The following is a 23,926-nucleotide window of genomic DNA, read 5'->3' as shown; positions in this document are numbered from 1 at the left end:
AAAAGAGATAATAAATGTTGGTGGAAAGCAAACATTTTTGTTTTGTTTTAAAACACTGACGTAATTTGAAACTGGTAGGTCTCTTTATTATAACAGCATGTTGACAAATGATAGTGTGAATGGATAATCTGTAATATCACAAATCACAGATTAAGGAGAATTTTGTTTAATAAATTAAAATCATTCTTTTATCAATGTCTCTCCTCGGTAGTACATCCAGTGCTCAGAGGGATGTATTAACTCTTTTGGTCCATTAGTGTGACTTAAAGACTTTGAGTGATAGTGAAAAATACAGTAAATACAATTACAGTAACTCTAAGAGAGAATGTCCCTATAAATGCCTCAGTACATATAAATACTTTTAAGACTAGTAAAAATGGTTCTGAGAAGAGATTAATTTGTAATTAAGGCTATTAAAGAGTAGAACTTTTCAACTGCTTTTGAATTTCCTTTTTCTTTGCAGTGAAGAATTGTAAAACACACCTTAGAAAATAACTTAGGACTTTTCATCCTCAGGTTTTGTCTTTTTTTTAAGTGAGAATTTTTTCAGGCTTTAGTAATGCATAATTAACAATAAAATTATATTATTTAAAGTGTATAACATGATGATTTGATATACTTATATATTGTGAAAGGATTCTCCCTCCCCACACTGAGTTAATTAACACAATCATCATCTCACATGCTTACTTTTTTCAAATTTCAGTTGTACAATACAGTGTTATTAACTATAGTCACCATGTTATACATTAGGTCCTCAGGCTTTATTCATCTTATAGCTGAAAGTTTGTACCCTTTTAACAGCCTCTCCCTATTTCATGCACACTCAAGACACTGGCAACCACTTTTTCCTTTCTGATTTTATGAGTTTGATTAAAAAAACACATATAAGTGATAACATTCAGAATTTGTCTTTCTTTGTCTGACTTCAATCACTTAGCACAATGCCTTCCAGTTTTGTGTATGTTGCAAATGACAGGATTTCCTTCTTTTTTTAAGGTTAAAAAATATGCCAGTGTGTGTGTGTGTGTGTGTGTGTGTGTGTTTCCATAGTGTAGTGATTATCATGTTCGCCTCACACGTGTGTTTGTATTATAAATAAATGGATAAAGAAATTATAAAGATAATGGGTAAAGAAAATACTATATATAATATTTATACATAAAATATATATCCATTCATCCGTTGACACTTAGATTATTTCCATGCCTTGAATATTATGAATACTCCTTCTATGAATATGAGAATACAGAAATGTCTTGGTGATAATTTCATTTCCTTCATTTCCCATTTTCCATAGTGGCTGCACCAGTTTACATCCCACCAGTAGGGTACAAGGGTTCCCTTTACTCCACACCCTCGCCAGCATTTGTTATCTCTCAATTTTATGAAACAGACATACTAACAGGTGTGAAGTGATATCTCATTGTGGTTTTGATATTCATTTCTCTGATGATCAATGATGTGGACCGCCTTTTCATGTACCTGTTGGTAATTTATATGTCTTCTTAGGAAAAATGTCTATTTAGGTCCATTGCCCATTTTTAATTGGATTATATGGGTTTTTGTTTTTGTTTTTGTTTTTTACTATTGAATTGTGTGAGTTCCTTGTATACTTTAGATAATAACGTTTTATCAATATGTGATTTGCAAATATTTTCTCCCATCCCATTTTATTTTGTCTTTTTATTTTGTGGCAGTTTGCTTTGCTGTGAATAAGCTTTTAAGTTTGATGTATTGTCACTTGTTTATTTTTGCTTTTGTTGTTTATTGCTTTAATGCCAAATAGAAAAAATCATTGTCAAGACCAATGTGAAAGGGCTTACCCTTATGTTTCCTCCAAGAGTTTTACAATTTCAGATTATATGGTCTTTAATCCATTTTGAGTTGATTTCAATGTATGATGTATAGCCGTCCAGTTTTATTATTTTGGTTTTAGTTCTCCAGTGTTCCCAATGCCATTTATTGAGGAAATTATTCTTTCCTTGTTGTACATTCTTGGTTCCTTTGTTGAAAATTAATTGACCATATATGAGTGGGTTTATTCCTGGGCTCTCTATTCTGTCCCATTTACCTATGTGTTGGTTTTTGTGTCAATACCATACTGCTTTGATTACTATAAGTTTGCATTACACTTCTAAATCAAGAAGCATGGTACCTCCAGCTTTGTTCTTCTTTGTCAAAATTGCTTTGGTTATTTGGAGTCTTTTGCAGTTCCATACAAATTTTAAGCACTTTTTTTCTATTTCTGGGAAAAGTGCCATTGGACTTTTTATAGAAATTGCATTGAATCTATAGATGATTTTGGGTAGTATGGATATTTTAACAATGTTAATTCTTCAATCCATGAAATTGAGACATCAAAAGGTTAAGCAACTTGACAGTCACCCAACTATTAGGCGGCAGAGTGGGGATCTGAACCTGGTCACTAGGATGCCAGATCCCTTGCTTTTAAACCACTCCAATATTCTCCTTTTTAAACAGAAAATAATAGAAAAGGAGTATGAAAAGTCTTGAGAAAATCAGAATACTTGAGTAAGGGATTGAAGAAAGTGAGATTATAGAGCAGAAAGTAAACTTTCTTACAATGAGAGTCTTTGACCAAGGGAAAAGCTGTTGACCATTTAATTGAAATAACACAAAAAGGTGTAGATAGCTTTAAGCTGCAAGAACTTAAGACTGTTAAATTGGGAACAAACTAGTGACACCATGAACATGCTTTGCTCCTTCAGAAAAGTTGCTAAGACCCAACCTAAGATGATTTTCATGATGTGATGAAGCAACCTTCAAGGATGACTGACTACCTTCTGTCTTGCTGTAGCTATTTTTTTCTCTACGTTAATTTGAATTCATGTCTCTATCAAGGCAACCCTTATCCCACCTTGCTTCATCTCTTCTATTCAAATATCCAGGGAGACATATAATTACCTCAAATTCTTTCTCATGTCACATGCTTTCAATCTATTAGGTTGAGAATTTCACTCATGTCAAGTCTATCCTACACTATCCTAAAATAAAATTAAATGCTAGGCAATTAGAAAAACTACAATTTAGCTACAGCCCTATGCAAAATTTAGAAGAAATTTTACAGCTACACTTTATTGAAGCTCAACATTAATCTAAATGCCTTACAGCACCATCTCATTTACCTCTCACAACTCTTTATGGAATAGTATAATAAATTCTTAATTATATCATAAAGGTTAAAGGAAAAGAGCATTAAAAATAACTATAGCTACTACAACTTGATAACAAAATCACAGCACAAAAAAGAGATAATTTGTGACATCAAAAATATGAAAGAGGAAGAGTAAGAGGATCAAAACTTTATAGGCAAATGAAGATATATTGCTATCAGCAGAAAGAGGACTACTTTATCTACAAAATGTTTTATGTAAACCTCATGGAAACTCACAAAGCCAAAATCAAGAGCAGAGACATGAAACATAAAAAAGGGGGATACTGAGCTATCTACCATGGAAAACCAACAATTTACAGAGATAGAAATAAACCAAAGGAAACGAAACAATGGAGAGACAAAATAACCAGAAGACAAATGATAAAATGGCAGTAGCAAATCCTTATATATTTATTAATATATAACCTAATAAATATCACCCTAAATAAAAATTGATTGAACTTGCCAATCAAAAGGCACACAGTAGCTGGATGAATAGAAAAACAATACCCACCTGTATCTTGTCTATAGAAGACTCATATTTTTGCACATATGCGCAAAAAGAAAAGATGGGAGATGGTATTCCAACCAAAGGAAAATCAAAAGAAGGCAGGCATAGACATCCTTATAGCAGACAAAACAGACTTCAAACCCAAAAATGTAACAAAAGACAAAGAAGGTCATTTATAATAATAAAAGTGTTAGCATAAGAAGAACATATAACAATCATCAATAAATATGCTCCCAATGTATGCACCAAAATATACTGAGCAAATAATAACAAATCTTAAAGGGAGAAATGGACAATACAATAATTATAGGGGACTTCAATACCTCACTATCAGCAATGATCATCCAGACAGAAAATCAACAAGAAATCACTGGAATTGAATCACAGTTTAGAGAAAATGTACTTAATAGACATACATAGAACATTCTATCCAAAAGCAGCAGAATACACATTCATCTATAGTGCACATACAACATTCTCTAAGATGGATCATATGATAGGCTGCAAAACAAATTGTTGCAAATTTGAGAAGACTGAAATCATATCAACTGTTTTCTCTGACTGAAATGATATGAAACTAGAAATCAACAAGAGGGAAGTGAGAAGATCTACAAATATGTGGGAAGTAAATGACACACTTCTAAACAACCACTGGGTCAAAAAAGAAATTAAAAGAGAAATAACAAATTATCACAAAACATGCAAAAATGCAACATATCAAATATTGCTGTGCACAGAAAAAGCAGTTCTGAGTGGAAAGTTTATAGCAATAAATGCATATATTAAGAAATTAGAAAGATTACAAATAACAACTTTACATCTCAAAGAACTAGAAAAAGTCCAAAATTAGCAGAAGGAAGGAAATAATAAAGATCAGAATGGAAAGAAATGAAATAGAGACCAGAAAAGCAGTTAAAAGGATCAATAGAACTAAGAGTTGGTTCTTTGAGGAACAAGCAAAATTGACATTTAGCTAGATTAACTAAAAAGAGAGAAAGAAGACTCATTGGAAATGAAAGAGGAGACAGCTGATACTATAAAAACACATAGAATCGTAAGAGATTACTATGAAAACGTGTATGTCAACAAATTGCATAACCTAGAAGAAATGGATACATCTCTAGAAATACACAACCTACCAATACTGAATCAGAAATAGAAAACTGAATAAATAATAAGTAAAGAGATTGAAACACCAATAAAAAAAATCCCAACACAGAAAACTCCAGGAGCATGTAGGAGAATTCTATGAAACATTTGAAGAATTAACACCTATCCTTTTCAAAGTCTTCCAAAATATTGAGAAGGAAGAACACTTCCCAACTCATTCTAAGAAGTCAGCATTACTTTGATACCAAAACCAGATGAGGATGCCAAAGAAAAATAAAAGTATAGACCAATATGCCTGATGAATATAGATATAAAAATTCTCAGGGCATTTGGGTAGTTCAGTCGGTTGAGTGTCCAACTCATGATTTCAGCTCAGGTCATGATCTCATGGTTCATGAGATTGAGCCCCACATCAGCACAGAGCTTGCTTGGGATTTTCTCTCTCCCTCTCTTCTGCCCTTCCCCCCACTCATGCTATCTCTCTCTCTGTCTCTCTCTCTCTGTCTCTCTCTCTCTGTCTCTCTGTCTCCCTTTCTGAAAATAAGTAAACTTAAAAAAAGTCTCAATAAATATTAGCATACCATTTAAAGAATACATTAAAAGGATTATATAACATGACTAAGTGGGATTTATCCCTGGGATACAAGGGTATAACATATGCAAATCAATAAATGTAATATGTCACATCAATGAAAGATAAAAATCGCATGATCATTTCAATAGATGCAGAAAAAGCCTTTGACACATACAACACCCTTTTATGATAAAACCCCTTAACTTATTGGGTGTAGAAACAATATACCTCAGTGCAATAAAAGCCATAAATGATGAGCCCACAGCTAACATAATACTCAATGGAGAAAAATGGAAAGTGTTTCTTTTAAGATCAGGAATAAAATAAGGGTGTCCACTCTCATCAATCCTATTCAGTATAGTTCTAGAAGTCCTAGCTAGACCAATTAGGCAAGACAAGGACATAAAAGACATCCAAATTGGAAAGGAGGAATTAAATTATTACTTTTGCTGATTATATGACTTTATATAGAGAGAACCCCAAACAGTCAATCAAAAAACTGTCGGAATTAATCAATGATTTCAGTAAACTGGCAGGATACAATGTCAACATACAGAAATCAATTGCATTATTTTGCACTAATGTTGAAGCATCTGAAAAAGAAATAAAGAAAATCATCCTATTCCACAATAGCATCAAAAACAATGAAATTCTTAGGAATAAGTTTAATCAAGGAAGTGAAAGATCTGTATAATGAAAACCACAAGACTTTGCTGAAAGAAATTAAAGAAGACACAAACAAATGGAAAGACATTCCATATTTATGGATTAGAATTAATGTTAAAATGGCCATACCACCCAATGCTATCTAGAGTTTCAGTGCAATCCCCATCAAAATACTAAAAGCATTCTTCACAGAAATAGAAGAAACAATCCTAAAATTGTGTGAAACCCCAGGAAGACCCTAAATAGCCAAAGAAATCCTTGGATTTGAGGGGAAAAAAAGGCCATAAGTGTCATGAGTACCAATTTCAAAGTACACTATAAACCATTGTAGGAATAATTGTTATACTGGCACAATAATAGACATGTTGATCAATGGAACAGAATAGGGAGCTCATAATTAAATCTAGTATGCATAGTTAACTAATATTTGACCAGGGAGCCAAGAATACCCAATTAAGGAAACCCACCTTAATAAATGGTGCTGGAAAACTGAAGGAAACATGCAGAACAATGGACCAGAGACTTAAACATAAGACCTGATATCATAAAACTCCTAGAAGAAAACGTGAGGAAGAAGCTGATCAATATTGGTCTTGGCAATGATTCTTCAAACATACCAAAAGCACAAACAACCAAAGCAAAATCAACAAATGAGACTACATAAAACTCAAAGGCTTCTGTATAGCACAAGAAACAATTAACAGGGGCGCCTGGGTGGCGCAGTCGGTTAAGCGTCCGACTTCAGCCAGGTCACGATCTCGCCGTCCGTGAGTTCGAGCCCCGCGTCGGGCTCTGGGCTGATGGCTCGGAGCCTGGAGCCTGTTTCCAATGCTGTGTCTCCCTCTCTCTCTGCCCCTCCCCCATTCATGCTCTGTTTCTCTCTGTCCCAAAAATAAATAAAAAACGTTGAAAAAAAAATTAAAAAAAAAACAATTAACAAAATGAAAAGACACAGAATGGGAAAAATTTTTTGAAAATCGTATATTGAATAAGGGATTAATACCCAGACTATATAAAGAATTCAGTCAACTTAACAACAAAAACGATCTGATTGAAAATGGAAAGAATTATACAGATATTTTTCCAAAGAGGACATTAAAGTGGTCAGAATTTACATGAAAAGATGTTCAACATCACTCACTCATAATCAGGTAAATGCAAATCAAAATCACAATGAGATATCACCTAACGCCTGTTAGAATGACTATCATCAAGAATGCAAGAAGGGGCACCTGGGTGGCTAGGTCGGCTGAGCTTCCAACTTTGACTCAGGTCATGAACTCGCAGGTCGTGAGTTTGAGCCCCGCGTCAGGCTCTGTGCTGACAGCTCAGAGCCTGGAACCTGCTTCAGATCCTGTGTTTCCTTCTCTCTCCCTTGCCCCCCACCCACCCCACTCCCCCACCCCCTGCTTGCTCTCTCTCTCTGTCTCTCAAAAATAAATAAAGATTAAAAACATTGAAACGAAAAAAAGAATATAAAAGAGAAGGGACACCTGAGTGACTCAGTCGGTTAGGCATCCAACTCTTAGTTTCAGCTCAGGTCATGATCTCACAGTTTGTGAGATAGAGCCCCAGGCCGGGCTTCTAGCAGTGAGAGCCTGCTTGGGATTCTCTCTCTTCCTTTCTCTCGGCCCCTCCCCTGCTTGCTTTCTCTCTCTCTCTCTCTCTCTCTCAAAGTAAATAAATAACCCTTAAAAAAAAAAAAAGAATACAAGAGGCAATAAGTACTGGCAAGTTTGTGTTATACATTGCTGGTGTGAACATAAATTAGCACAACCACTTGGGAAAACAATATGGAGCTCCTTAAAAAAATTAATAATATAATTTAATATAATATAATAATATATAATAATATATAATAATATATAATATAATAATATAATTATATATAATACATGTTATATATATTATATAATATATACTATATTATTATAGTATAGTATTTCTATAGTATATAGTATATTATATACTATATATATTATATAATATATACTATATCATTATATAATTATATATTATTAAAATATATACTATAATATATAATATATAGTATATATTATATAATTATATAATTATATTTATATTATATATATAATTATATTATAATTATATTATATATATTATATATTATATATTATAGTATATATTATAATAATATATAATTATATAATGATATAGTATATATTATATAATATATATAGTATATAATATACTATATACTATAGTATATAATATACTATATACTATAGTATATATTATATAATTATAATATAATTATATTATATTATAATTATATTATATATATTATATAATATATATTATAGTATATATTTTAATAATATATATTATATAATAATAATATAATATAATAAGTATATAATATAATAATAATTAATTATTATAATTAATTATCATTGTATAATATCACTTATATGTGGAATCTAAACAAATTAAGCCTGTAAAAGATGGTAAAATTGTGGTTACTAGGTGGTGGGGTTGATGAGGGGGATAAGAGTGATAGCATTTAAGGGTACAAACTCATAACAAGTAGTAAGTAAGCCATAGAGATCTAATGCACAGTATAATGAATGTAGGCAATAATGTACTATAGTTAAGTAATGTGATAGATATCATTACATTAGTAATCATATTACAATATATATGTATCAAAATAATACTCTACACACCTTACATTTATACAATGTTACTTGTAAAATTTATTCCATAAAAAAATTAAAAAATGGTGATGTTGAATCCAAAGGAAGAATTGCATAAAGATTTGTCCCCACTTGAGTACCTCAAAGAGACAAAACATGAGTGACTGCAGAGCCATATTGACATTCTAGATGAGATTATAATCCATAAATCTGTACACGTTTTTCCCCCAAGATCTCAGCTAATGGGATAAAAAAATAGGGTGTAATGGCAATATATGGCTCAAAAGGATATGAAGCTGTGGGAATGTATAAAATGTTTATATTGTCTGTCCTTTTTACCTTAAGGTGTTTATTCTAATTCTATGTTTTTACAATGATATAATAGTAAACACACTTATTATTATTTCAACTATTATGAAGCTTAAAATAACTGTATTAACTCTGTGATTAAAAAGATTTCTCAGCCATTTCAGTTCATAGTGTTTAGGCAGTTTGGTGGGATCTTTCATCTACATCTAATAAATAAAATGCTATCATGGTTTCTGGTTAGAGGCTAGGAGTTTTTACTGTCTGGAAAATGAAATTAGAAGAGATGAAATACATCTATACAATATAGAAACAAGGATACCAGTTGATCTGTGAAATGTGAAGTTTCTGATGCAATCATGAAGAGAAGAGCATTTGGGAAGAAAAATGTTATCTAGCTTTGAGTGCCCTTTTAACTTTGGTCACAGTGTCACTGTAGTCATTAAACCTTAGGAGTAAGATTATTTTTCTCCATTTTGATAAAAATATGGAGTCATACTCAAATTTGTATGAAACCAAAAGGCATTCTAAAATCCACATTTCCCTCCTTCATATTTTGTAGATAAAAGCGTTTGATTTGATCAAAACCCTATAAAAATGACTGTTTTCTCTGTGTTTTATTCACATAAAAATTTTAATTTCAGTGGACCCTGCTTTTGTACTAAAGACGGTCTTTCCTACTAACTGTAAGTCAAACTTTAACTGTTATAAAATATTAAATCAATTTTAATTAATCTCCCCTAAGGCTATAAAATGAGATATTTCTCTCCGTATTTTTTTAAATTTAAATTTAATTTTTTAAATGTTGATTTTTGAGACAAAGTGTTTGTAGGGGGGCGTGGGTGTGGATGGGCAGAGAGAGGGAATCACAGAATTTGAAGCAGGCTCCAGGCTCTGAGCCGTCTGCACAGAGACCAATGGAGGGCTCGAACTCATGAGCTGTAAGATCATGACCTGAGCGAAAGTCAGCCAACTGAGCCAACTGAGCCAGCCAGGTGCCCCCCTCTTCATATTTTTAACATCACACCAAGCTTCATGTATCTGTGTATAATGGACTTAGATCTTATTTCTAATATTGAACCATAGAGTTATGAATAGGAAAACATCTCAACACAATATATCCTCTTCCCCAGTGATTTGGGCAAGAGCAGCTTTGGGTTCAGTTAAGAATATATGGTGTTTCTCTTGGAGATTTCACTAATTTTTCCATCAAAGCCCTTTTGATGACCAAATCACTGCTTATATGATTTTGCTGTCTGCTTCCTGAAGATATTCAAACATACACATTAACTGATCTAGAGGAAATTTATGGATCCCAATTGAATGGGTGGTGAATGCAGAGCATCTTTCTTTGGCTCCTAAGAAAATTTTATAGAGATGTTTGGCTGCCCTCTCTGAGTCACTTTCTAGTGAAATGGTGCACTCTGAATGGTTATAGGTCTGTCACTGCCTGTGATGGGGAGGTTTGACCACTGGTTTGTTGCAATGGCTTCTCTCATCTGGGGTTATAGACTTTCTACCTATATGAGGTCAGTGGGGAGATAATATAACCTAGTGATTAGTAATACCTAGGGATTTGATGCCAAACAGACTTCTTTAAATGCAATATTTGCCAGAAACTACTCACGTAATTTTGGGGCAAAATATTAAATTTTGTGAACATCAGTTTTGTCATTTGTAAATGGGGATAGTAGTACTTATGAATGAGTAGTTTTGAGGTTTATGTGACATAGTGGAAATGAAATGCTTAACCTGGGTCATAGGAGGCATTTAGTAAATAACAGTTATGCAAATTATTATATAATTATATGTTTTTTTACATATTATCAAAAAAATTATATATTACTACTGATTTATGAAAATGTAGATTTTATCATGGATAAAACTTCCTCTATTTCTATGATTTTTTAAAAACATTTGAGGAATTGAGTTTTCTTTTTCTTTTTTTTTTTTTCTTTTTTTTTTTTTCAGTGTTATTTTGAGAGAGATAGACAGAATCCCCAGCAGGCTCCATGCTGTAAGTGCAGAGCCCAACGTAGTTCTCAAACTCACAAATCATGAGATCATGACCTGAGCTGAAATCAAGAGTCAGACACTTAACCAAACTGAGCTACCCAGGCACCTCATTCACTATGATATTTTTAGTCTTCAAACCCAATGCATGGCATATCTGAAGGCAAAAACATAGTAAAGTTTATTATGATTAGGTCAGTTTGCTATTTTGATTCTGCATTCATGGCACTTTAATGCTGATGTTGGGAATAATTGTAGCAGTTTTTTTAAAAAGGAAAAATAAAAGGCAAATAAATGTGCTGACATCTTTAGGTTCATATTATCAGCTGAGGTCTACAGATAATTGAGCATTGTCTATGTGACAGAAAAGGCTGCAGGCACTAACATCCACAGTCAGTGTTTCATGAATGAAGTCAACAGTGAAGATAATCACTTAAGATTAAAACCCCATTCAATGTAATAGTAAAGCACAGTCTACCATCATTATCAGTTACTAAGGAAATTGTCAATCTGCCCTTGTGAAAGAGGGAAAAATATTATTGAGCATTTACCATATGTAGTTTCATATATGATATCTCAACTAATTTAATTATTAAGGACTGCTATATGATATTTTACCTGGTATGAAATGAGGTAACAAGAAACCATACAAGCTAATGAATGCATCCAAAATTGGACACATAAATGAACAGTATAGCTGGAATTCCTCCCAGTGTAACATTTCAAGTTGTACCCATCAAAAATTAACATAACCCAGCTTAACATAGGAATTAGTTATGATTTGTTCTATATAAAATTATTTGTTGTCAGTTCACTACCGTTAGAATCAAATAATTGGATGTTAGAAATAAAAGATGTTTTGGGGGAAAGGCATAATCTCTTAAATCTCTTCTTTTTTTCCTTCTTGTGATTTATTTTAAAGGAATTAAGTCAGTACGATTTTAATAAATTTATCAGATTTTTCAAAGAAGTCTCAAGTCTTAGGAACTAACAAGGCCTTGGAAATTGTAAAATACATTATTAAATACAAGTCCATTGTAATTAGTAGTCTGCGAAAATTATGGCTATTCTAGGTGAGTGATTAAATTTTCTTGGCCTTGAAGAGTTTACTTAGAGGCTTATGGTCCAAGAGACAAAATTTTAATTTCAATTCTTCCACCAACTGTAATTTGGTGACTTTGAACATTTTTATCACTGCTGTCCCCACTTCTCTATTGACAAAATGTTAATAATGTCCTCTCTCACCAAGAGAATAAATTAATAAAATATAGAATAAATTCTTATGAAAGTTGAAATTATAAAAGGTAAAGTTTGGGTGTTAATAAACCTGCTGAATTTCAAATTTCATGAAATTTTTTTTTATTGAAAACCTCTTCTGGATAATGTAAAGTATTTCACTGAAGCAGTAATGTCGTTTTCATATTCAGTGATGGTATTAAAAGACTTAGCATCGCATAAGTACAGTTTCTTGTTCAGTAAAAGAATAACCATTTTTCCTTTATTTTTTAACACTCTTAAAAAGCACTACTCACAAGTTGAATTTCTTTAAGGCTAAAGAAAAAAATCCTAATGGAAAAGTAAAGTCTCAACTTCTTGGCCTGAAACCATGCAACAGTGTTTTGCAGATGGGAAAAGAGTAAGAGTGAAAAATGTGATGAACCCTTAATACTATAAGCTTCTCTAACTGAGATGTGGTGGTAATTGCTTTTTATTTTTTTTGTAACATCTCCTGGAAATGGTAATGCTTTCAAGTGAGGATCAAAGAGAATGACCTACATAAGAAATAGATTGCAACGTGTAGTTACATTTTTCATCCTTTGTAATATGCTTCTTGCATCCATACTTCTATTAAGAAACACAGCATAATGCTCATCATTTTTTAAAATGAGTTGTCACTAAGGTCAGATGGGATACTTGGGAAATAGAAAAAAAATATGATTTGCACCAAGTTGTTAATGTCAATAGATGGATCAGTAGACGGATCACTCTTTACATGCTAACTTTATACATTTAAAGGAAATAAGACCAAAAATTCAGAAATAAAGATTTATATTTCTGATATTTGTATATGTAATATTATGTCTATTTTAAAATTTTGTTCATGTATATATAATATATATTTTGTGTATGTGTATATCATGTATAAATATTTCCAAATTTTGTATATATATACACACATACATATATAAATACATCAAATATATGTATGCACATAGAATATATGTATGTGTGTATATATATGCACATATACATATCTATTTCTGATACAATGTGTATGTGTGTGTGTGGATGTGTGTGTTAGTGTGCATCATCAGAAATAGACAATTTGTTTTCCTATTCAAAATATTCATTAAAAACAAAGGTTTTGGGGCATCTGGGTGGCTCGGTTAGTTGAGCTTCTAGCTCTTGATTTCAGTTCAGGTCATGATCCGAGGGTTGTAGGATCGTGCCCCATGTCGGGCTCCGTGCTGAGTTTGGAGCCTGCTTAAGATTCTTTCTGTCTCAGGCGCCTGGGTGGCTCAGTCTGTTAAGTGGCCGACTTCAGCTCAGGTCATGATCTCGCGGTCTGTGAGTTTGAGCCCCGCGTCGGGCTCTGTTCTGACAGCTCAGAGCCTGGAGCCTGTTTCAGATTCTGTGTCTCCCTCTCTCTGACCCTCCCCCGTTCATGCTCTGTCTCTATCTCAAAAATAAATAAACGTTAAAAAAAAATTAAAAAAAAAAAGATTCTTTCTGTCTCTCCCTCTGCCTATCTCCCCTGCTTGTGTGCTCTTTCTCTCTCTGTCTCTCAAATAAAAAAAAATAAATAATAAGGGGTTTAATATAAGGAGAGGTAACAAAATGATAGTGTTTTTAAGCTTGTAAACACATTTAATTCGCAAAATTTTGTTGTGGTTTTTTTCAGCCCTAAATTTGGCCAATCAAGAGATATACCTCATATGTGTGGTTACGGGAACATTTCACAACAAAAGATATCTCTTGCCAACTCAACACAAGGCCAAAGGTATGTCATTAGTTCACTAATGTACAAATTTCCCCAGAGAAGCAGTACCTTAAATTATTATTATTAGCTAATCTAATGCATTAGATATTTTCAATGAATAAAAATGTCAAAGGAGACCAGAGTTCTATGGAAAGTTTCCATAGCTAGGTATTGATAGAGAAGGACTCCAGTGGAACCAGGAAAAAGACAAACCAATTCACAAATATTACCCCAAACATACCTTTTTAATTCTCTTTTCACCAATAAATTAAAAATAATGAACACTATTATGTTCCTTAATAAATAATGGTGTTCATTCACAAATACCATTTTTAAGTGTCCTTGATAACAGAAGGAAGTGGAAGAAAAAACTAGTAATGGCCCAGGCAGGGTGAGTACATTGAAAAAGTCACATTTGTTTCGACTGAAAATGATTTATATCTTATACAGATATCAAAGTGGTATTCTACGTTTACAGCATCATTCTTACTTCAAAAGGTAGAATTAGTTTCTGCACAGAGCGTAGGTGTAGCCTCCCAGAGCCATTTCAGGAAGGCCAGAATGAGCCAGTGGCTGTCTGCCAATGTGCATTTAACAATTTGGGGACATGCATAAGGGGCTATGGGGATCCAGAAGGAAACAAAAGTAGATTAGTCAATATATCCACAATAAAAGAAAATGCTTCAATAAATAAATAGCTACATTTTATTTTATGCAACCGATTTACCTATTCCATACAGAGTTTGATATATATTTCCTGAATATCTGTTTGCTGAATCTTGTCTTATACTCATGATAAAGTTTGATATGTACTTTTATTAAAAAGATTGTTTGCAATGAATCAACCCTGGAAGAACAACCACTTAAATAACTTAATGAAATGAATATCTGACAGAACAGTGTGCAAATAAAACTTTATGCATAAAGTATTCAGTTAAAACTAGTCTTAAATTTTAAAGGGAAACTGGCCACCTCACAGAACAGAATTTATCCTGAGTTGAAGCTCTAAAGCTTGTGTTAAAACATCTTCCTAATATTCTACTAACCCAAACCCTGTTCAGGCTTGCACCTTAATGAAAGTGAGACTTTAGAAGTGAACGAATGAATTCAAACTAAATTCATAAAAAATAAAACATATTATATGTCCAAACTGAAAATGTTCAAACAAATGTGCTTCATGTTCACACACACACAAAAGAATGTGAAAATTCTGCACTCAGATAATACATAGTGCAAAAGTTCCTTGGTTCATTTATTTGACTTAAAAAAGAAAAAAATTAGGGGTGCCTGGGTGGCTCAGTCAGTTAAGCATTCGACTTGGGCTCAAGTCATGACCTTGCAGTTCGTGAGTTCGATCCCTACATCAGACCCTGTGCTGACAGCTCTGAGCCTGGATCCTGCTTCAGATTCTGTGTTTCCCTTCCTTTGCCCCTTCCCCACTCGTGCTCTGTCTCTCTCTCTCTCTCAAAAATAAATAAAAATCAATTTTTTTAATTAAAAAAAAGAAAAAATTCAAACTAATAGAAAAAAATTACCAAAATAAATGGATTCAAATAAAATAAAGGGAGGATCAATAAACATGGATTGACTTAGTTAGTAATTTTTAAATACTTTACTATCCATGAATTCTACATTATGAACACTCTAAAGAGTTTCTATTTGTATTTCATGGTATTTTTTAATGCTTACTTTAATTAAAATACTACCAGAAGTTTCTGAAATAAAAACTGTCAAATATAAATGTGTTACAATTTCTCAATATACTTTTTGTACTCGTAGGATATTTATTTATTTATTTATTTAAGAGTTTCTTTTATCTGAAAGATCTTTGGTCTGTACCTGAAACAAATTGAAATTTTAAAATTGAGGTGAGTGTACAGATTTGCTGTTTTGATTATTGATGCTTCATGTTTTCATTTTAGCAGACACGGGAATATTTTCCATGTACCATGTTTGCCAAGAAAATGCACAATGTTTTCCATGCAGATACTAAAATTTTGGCTAAGAAGTTAGAAATCTGTAACTTTTGTGGCAAAAGTAGAACAAGAAATATCCATCCAGTTAAATAACTCTCTTCAGAAAGGACTGTACAGGTAAAGAAATTACTTTTGAGAATTAGGTTTGGGATTTGGGGAAAGATGGTGTGTTTGGTGATTCATGCTTTTTCCCTTTCCTGTGAAGAGGAATCTCAGGTTTTTTTTTTTTTTTTGGACATAACAGGTATTTTTACATGCAAAGAAATGGAGGTCATATGTTCTCACAAGCATAGAAATCTTATTTGCTTTTTGGATTGTGTATCTGGATTCTAGACCAGAATGTCATGCCTAGAATAGATCTTAGATATTGTACAGGTGAATCTCTTCATTTTACAGAGATTAAACCGAGTCTCAGAGTGATATGACTATATCCAAGATGGCTCTGATTTGTACAGGGTAAAACCCACAAACAAAGGATACATTGTAGGGAATCCATATCAGATGTAACGCTGAAAAATGTCTGTGCTCTGTGGGGCGCCTGGGTGACTCACTCAGTTGAGCTTCCAACTCTTGATTTCAGCTCTGGTCATGATCCCAGGGTTGTGGAGCCTGCCTGGGATTCCCCACACCCCACTCCACCGGTCTCTCAAAGTAAAAGAAAAAAAGAGAAATTAGGAAAAAAAGTCTCTACTCCTCTGTTGTTCCTCTGGAAAACTTATTGTGATCCTAAACTTTTCATATGGTTTTAATTCTAAATTTCATCACTTCTTTCCCATCCTTCCATCTAGATAACACTGACAACTGAAATGGTTGTGAATGATGATTAATACTGACTACTTAACAAGCTATTTTAAATTAGGGGACTATAATTCCACCAAAGGTTGTTATAATAAAAACAAGTGGCTTATGTAGCCAACAGAACTTTTTATGCAATACTATAATCTCATAATTAAAAATGTTTGTTATTTGATGTAACACATGAGTTCAAGAATAAAAATCTTCTCTATTATTTTTTCTTCAATTTTAAGATCATAAAGTTCCCTAAATGATGAAATTTGTCTTCTACTAAGCCAACATGACCACATGTGATGTTAGTGACTTAGAATATTCAAGTTAGCCTTTTTCAGCACATATATATTGGCAGTCTCCCTAGCAGGAAGGTTTCATAGTTTTCTTTGCAAAAGTCATGCATACATATATATTTATTTTAGGCACATAGATATACATTCTATTTTGTGACTGGAGCTGGAATCTGGAAAGCCCGGTCTTTTTTCATGACCTCCAAAGACTGAATTTAAAGCACTTGTTCATAAATAGGCAATATTTTATCAAGTAGAAAATATTTTTATCAGGTACATTTAAGCTTACTTATCTATTTCTTTTTAAGTTTGGTCGGCTATTTATTTGTTTTACTTAAGAAGGGCCGGGATCTAGAGGAAAGAAAATACTCATAGCATTTCTAATATTCTCTTCATTCAATTCATTTTTTATGTCCCAAATCTGAATATCTAGACTTGTCCCCATTAAGGCCCAAGTCAGTTACTCCAGCTTGCTGACTGACACCAGGGAATGGGTAAGTAGCAGGAAAGCACTGGGTGGCTTTTCAGCAGTCCCTCAGTCAGTCAAGAGCCTTGTAACTCAAGTGTGTGGGGATGAACATTTCAGCATCCATGCCGAATGATAGAAATAGTACATAAAAAGCTCACGTTGTTGTTGAGAACATGATTACATAGTACACTTTGTGAATCTGCATTTATATTCAATAGCACATTATGTGTGTATATGCAACCTTTTTCATTATTTATATATAAAATAAAAATTTTATAAATACATTTTCTTTATTAATTCATCATTATTACTTCATCATACTTATATTTGAGATTACTATAATGGGATTTAAGGAAAGAAAAGTGTCTAATTTGTTTTCTTTCTATTTTTTTCCTTCCTTTACATGTATGTCCTACTACATAAACTACTAATCATTTGGTGTTCATATTAATCCAATGTAGTAAGTAAAATAATTTATGTACAAGCATTTAACTTTTGTGTCATGATGATCAATGCAAAAAGCACTTTAATATGTAATATGAAAATGGGTGACAAAGTAAATGAGATATTACATTTCTGATCCATCACCATGCATAATAGGAGAGCTGGGGTGAAGTATAACAAGCCTTTTGTGTCTGCTTCTTCCTTTGATTTTTAATTTAAAGAAATACAATCTAAAATAAGAATAAGTCACCAAATGCCAGATTCATTATATTCCCTGAAAAATTATATATTCTAGGTAATCGTTCATAACCTAGATTCTTAAGGAACATTGACAATCTGTAAGACATACATTTTAAATATTTCAGTTTCTTTTATCTTATTGTTTTAAAAAAGAGATCAATGTAGGACAACCAATAAATTTTCATTATTTTCCATGTTAGCTTTGCCCAACCTTTTAGATCATATTTTTCATGATTCAATCCTAGTTTAACTTTTGTTATACTTTTTAAGATGAAAATATATTTAATCAAAACATACTTTTTAAAAAATTTTTTTTAACGTTTATTTATTTTTGAGACAGAGAGAGACAGAGCATGAACGGGGGAGGGTCAGAGAGAGGGAGACACAGAATCTGAAACAGGCTCCAGGTTTTGAGCTGTCAGCACAGAGCTGGATGAGGGGCTCGAACTCACGGACCGCGAGATCATGACCTGAACCGAAGTCAGACACTTAACCGACTGAGCCACCCCGGTGCCCAAAACATACTTCTTTAATTTCCTTTTTGAAATATTTTATAGGTTAATTATAGGGTACTGTGTATGTATGTGTGTTTGTATATGAACACACACATACATCCATGGTTACTAGAAATGGAAAGCACAATAACGATCATCTTGAATATCCTTCAAATTTGATACATAAATAAGTGAGCCTCAAAGTCATTAAATGATTGGTACATGGTTTTAAAGCACTGTTAGATACATAATTAGAACACCAGTTTCCAAATGTCCCCTTTCCTAGCAAACAATGGTGAAAAATCCAAAGGCACCTAACTCAAATACCTGTCAGTTAACCACAATGAATGGACATTGTGGACAGAGTCAGCATATCTGGCTCTCCATTGAATTATTATGATTTTGTGCATGTGTGTGTGTGTGTGTGTGTGTGTGTGTGTGTGTGTGTTGGGTAGCATAAGAAAAAAACATCAGAAAAATTTTAAAGGCTCATCATTAAGCCTCTAATACTGCAGCACCCCGTAAAATGCATCCAAGTGCTAAATCCACCATCCATTAATCTAAGGTTCTGTAGGCACTTAACTCAAAGTTGTAGAGATCATGCCTAATAGCCTACTTGTATGCTCAGCTGATGCACTATAGATTAAAGGAGTTCTGTAGGTAGTTCTCTAGGAATGTTATGTCTGGCTGCCTTTTATCTGAATTTATTATGTCTAGCAGTACTGTGCAGAAGTCCATAAAGTAGTAGATAACTATTACACTTCTGAAATATATATGTCTCATGGGATATCCACTAGCTGGATTTTTTCCAGATTTTATTTTGACACAAAATGGCCTCAATTGCTTGGGTCTGGCCTCTGGGTTGTGGCTGTCATGGCAGACTAGAAAGTATTGCAGTTTTGTGAACAAATCATATACAAGGGAAGCTTTAAATGGTATTGAATTAAAACAGGATTACTATTAGTATAAAGGCAGTTGAGGGAGTGGAGCTATAAAGGTCCTTCAGATTTTTCACTTTAACAACCTATTTTCAAGGATGGCAAGCCAACCTGATAAACTTGTCTCTAAACTAAAACCTGGAGAGTTATTACTGGTGTCAGACTGGAAGAGACATTTATTGGCTGCCTCTGAAAATATCAACCTGATCCCTTTAACGGTAAAAGGGTCTATTGCACATAGTTGGTAGGTCTTAGAAGTTTTAAGTGTGTAGATCTAGTTTGCTGATGAAATTCTGAGATTTAAAGTAAAAAGTAGCACAGCCTTCTAGTTTATTACAAAATAACGATAAATGCACACATCTAAGGGTATTGGAGAATAATAAATCACATATTTTTATAATTCTTTAATGTCATTGGTATACTGGCGGGTTTGTATATATGTATATTATGTATTTAATATTAATACATCTAAATTAAAATAATAGTAAAATGATTCCAAGAACCAATGATACACTTTTTGGTATGTCTCTGACATAAACCTTCTGTTAACCTAAAATTGAGGACATAAATATCCTGAGACTGAAAGAATATAAACAGGGGACGGTTCAAGATGGCATTGTAAGATCTTGAACTCATTTCCTCCCACGAACACAACAAATCTACAACTACATCTGAAATAAATCCCGTAAAAATGACCTGAAAACTAACTGAATAGCAACTCAATGACAAAGAATCAAAAGGCCACATTGAGATGGATAAGAGAAGCAGAGACATTTTTCACCAAAAAGACCTTGCACAATGACCCACAACTAGGAGAGATTTCAGAAATACAGAGTTTCTCCCTAATGAGCACGGAGTTTGTGCCCCACATCAGGCACCTCAGTCCTTGGGACCTGTACCAGAAGGACAAGCCACCAAAGCCTCTGGTTTGGAAAGCCAATAGGGCTTATTTCCAGGAGATCCATACAGTTGTAGGAAAGGGAGAGTCCATTCTCAGAGGGTTGGTGTGCAGACTCACTTGCCCAGGGCCCAACACCAAAAGGAGCAGTTTGAAAAGTGCCTAGACCATATGTGAAGAAGATTTATTTGCTAATCTTAAAGAATCTGCTGGAGGGGAAGGAATCTGTTGGGCCTCTCTCTGAGAATGAAGGCATTGGTGGGCATCACTTCCTCTACTTTGCTATAACCATTGCTGGTGGGCTCCATTATCTCACTCTCCCTCTAACCTGTTAATGCCAGTAGGTGCACCCACCCCTGTGCTGCCCCTGTCAGAGCCAGGAAGCTGAGTGCCCCATCCCTAAGCCACATCTATGGCTCCACCAATGACAGTGGGCATATGGAACTCACACAGGGGACACCTTTTGAATGCCTGGCTCTGGTGGCCAGGGAGGATTGCATTTATGGGACCCATGGGATTAAAATAATTGGAGAAACAGTTTTGTCAGACTACCATTCCCAGAGCACTGAACATACAGTAGATTGAAATGCACCCTCAGTATTGTGAAAGAGGCCTATTTACTTATCCTGGGATTATCATACATCCAGAAGGTACAACAGCGATCTCAAGGAATGTAGGCCAGGGACACCATCTTTGTGCTCTTCTTTGGCTTCCTTTTAGCTCATTGGTATCTCCCAGAAAGGAGCATATACACTTGTCTGGGGCCTTGAGTTTTACAGCTGTCACCAAGGGGACACCTCTAGATCAGCTGGCCTAGATTTACAACTGAAGTCCCCCAGGACTGTATATATTTGAATACCTTAAATGCTGCTGCCTGAGAGTCTAGATTCCAATCGGCCTGAAACTAGCAGGTGACTAAAATCCCTCTCCCTGGGACATTCATAAGACTGACATTCCCTCAAAAAATGGCCCCTATTAATAATAAATTAGGCCACTTAGACAATCACATAGGTTCAAGTGACAACCAAGAGCTGGGGCAAGATCAAATGATAAGTTTTATTTCCTACACAAGACCATTCCTTCAAGACTGGGAGAGGTAGGTGTTTCACCTAAAACATAGACACAAGCACAGCAAGTCAAACAAAATGAGGAGACAGGGAAATATGTTCCCAAAGAAGGAAAAAGATAAAACTCCAGGAAAAAATAACTAATGAAATGGAGAAAAGTAATTTACCTGAGAAAGAGTAATTGTCATAAAGAGGTTCACTGAACTTAGGAGAAGAATGAATGAACATAGCATATACTTCAACAAAGAGATAAAAAATTAAGAAAGTACCAAAAACTGAGGGGTTCAATAGCAGACTGGATGAAGCAGAAGAAAGGATCAGTGATCTCTCACAGAGCAGTATAACTCACCCAAACAGCCACAAAAAGAAAAGAAATAACTTTAAAAACTGAAGAAAAAAACAGATTTATAAAGATATATGCACTTTTATGTTTATTGCAGCAATATTTACAATAGCCAAGATACGGAAACTAAGTGTACATTGACAGATGAGTGGATAATGAAAATGTGGTATCTGTACCTATGTAGTATATATACTTACATGATGGAATACCACTCAGTCATAAAAAAAGAATGATATCTTTCCATTTGTGATAACATGAATGGCCCTCTAAGGCTATGTGAATTAAGGTCAGACAGAGAAAGGCAAATACTTATGATTTTGCTTATATGTGGAAACTAAAAAACAAAACAAATGAACAAACAAAACAAAACTCATAGATATAGTAAACAGATTGGTGGCTGTCAGAGGGGAGAGTGGTGTGGGGTTAGGTAAAATAGAGGAAAGGGATTAAAAAGGTAGAAACTTCCAGTTATGAAACAAATAAGATATGGTGTAACGTACAGCATGGTGACTACAGTTAATAACATTGTATTGCAAATTTGAAAGGTGTTAAGAAAGTAAATCTTAAAAGTTCCCATCACACAGGAACAGTTTTTTTGTAACTGTGTATAGTGACAGATGGTAACTAGACTTATTATGGTGATCATTTCACAACATATACAAAGGTTTAATCACTATGTTGTACACCTGAAACTAATACAAGTTTGTGTCAATTATACTTTAATTTTAAAAAAAGGTAATATATTCAGTGAGAGTCTCATCAAACTTTGACTAAATATATTTTCTGAAGTTGCTTCTTTTAAAATCAGGTCCTTGCAATCCTGTGCAGCAATGATTGTTGGAAAATTCTTTTTGTTCAGTTGAAATTGTATTCTTCATCCTGCCTTACCCCAGGAGTAGCACAAAATAGTTTGATTGTCCCCTACCGCCATTTTGTAATTGCTCTTTTTCAAGTTTGATATCTATTGGTTCTTCCAATAAAGGTGAGTACGAGGAAAAAATTGAAACTTGAAGTTATTTGAGAGCTAATACCTGACTCAGTAAACATCTAGTTTGGAATTCTAAGTTTGAACTCAGTAGGAAGTCACTAAACTTTAAAATGATTGGGTTATCTTAGTAAACAGATCCTATTTAGACTGCCACTCCATTAGACATTCACATTGTGCTCTCGCTTAGGCGATTTAACTGCAGCCTTGATTCCCTTGTCTGTGAAATGGAATTTCTCATCCTTCGTTACAGATATTTAGTGAGATCAAATTCAATAATGAATGTAAATTTTTAGCAGAGAAGCTTACAAAATATGAACCTGATATAAATTGACAGTGAACTATTATTTTTTATTCTCAAACAATTGTGTAAATACCTATGAATATAGTTATGGATACAATTCCATGAAAAATATAAACTTTGCTACTGGTTAATTCTACCTTTTTTTTTGAGAAAAGTTTGATATTTTCCATTGAGATTATACAAAAACCACATTGAAGTTACTTTTATTTATTTATTTTTTTAAGTAACATTTAAGTGAAGGAAACTATATTTAGATCGTTAGGTGAAAAACCAAAGAAATGCATAAAAGGATGCCTTTGTTAATTTGGAGTACCTTCAAATAGACTGAGGAATTTGTTAATCAATACAGATACAAATACTTGTTAAAGTCTTGCTGTGTACTATATCTGGAACCATAGGAGGTAAGTACTGATTCTACTAAAACACAGAAAACTGTTACTCATTCAAAGTTATTGCACACCTATTATGTGTGAAGTGAAATTTCAACTCATTTTAGAACCCACACATTTCAGGTGCTGTGGCTGCATTAGAAAGCACCCCAAAACTTTAGTAGCTTTAAAAAAATGGTCACATTTATTTTGCTCATCAGTCTGCAGCTTGGGAATGTCTTGGAGGATAAAGCTTGCCTCTGAGCTACATGATGTCTGGTATCTCATGGCTCAGCTTGAAGGCTAGGTCAGAGTCATCTGGGGCA

The 23,926-nt window shown here is 33.7% G+C and overlaps 1 long non-coding RNA gene across 1 annotated transcript in view; it reads left to right on the top strand.

Annotated features, from left to right (window-relative positions):
- Positions 1-23,926, top strand: part of LOC125164923 (uncharacterized) — a 123,946-nt gene that overhangs the window by 85,642 nt on the left and 14,378 nt on the right. Inside the window, exons 3-4 of the long non-coding RNA XR_007151873.1 lie at positions 13,918-14,016; positions 15,918-16,088. This is a non-coding gene — a long non-coding RNA (uncharacterized LOC125164923). The remainder of the gene's footprint in view (positions 1-13,917; positions 14,017-15,917; positions 16,089-23,926) is intronic.

Source organism: Prionailurus viverrinus, chromosome B1, assembly GCF_022837055.1.
Source record: "Prionailurus viverrinus isolate Anna chromosome B1, UM_Priviv_1.0, whole genome shotgun sequence".
NCBI lineage: Eukaryota > Metazoa > Chordata > Mammalia > Carnivora > Felidae > Prionailurus > Prionailurus viverrinus.
This window is presented reverse-complemented; position numbering and strand designations above follow the sequence as displayed.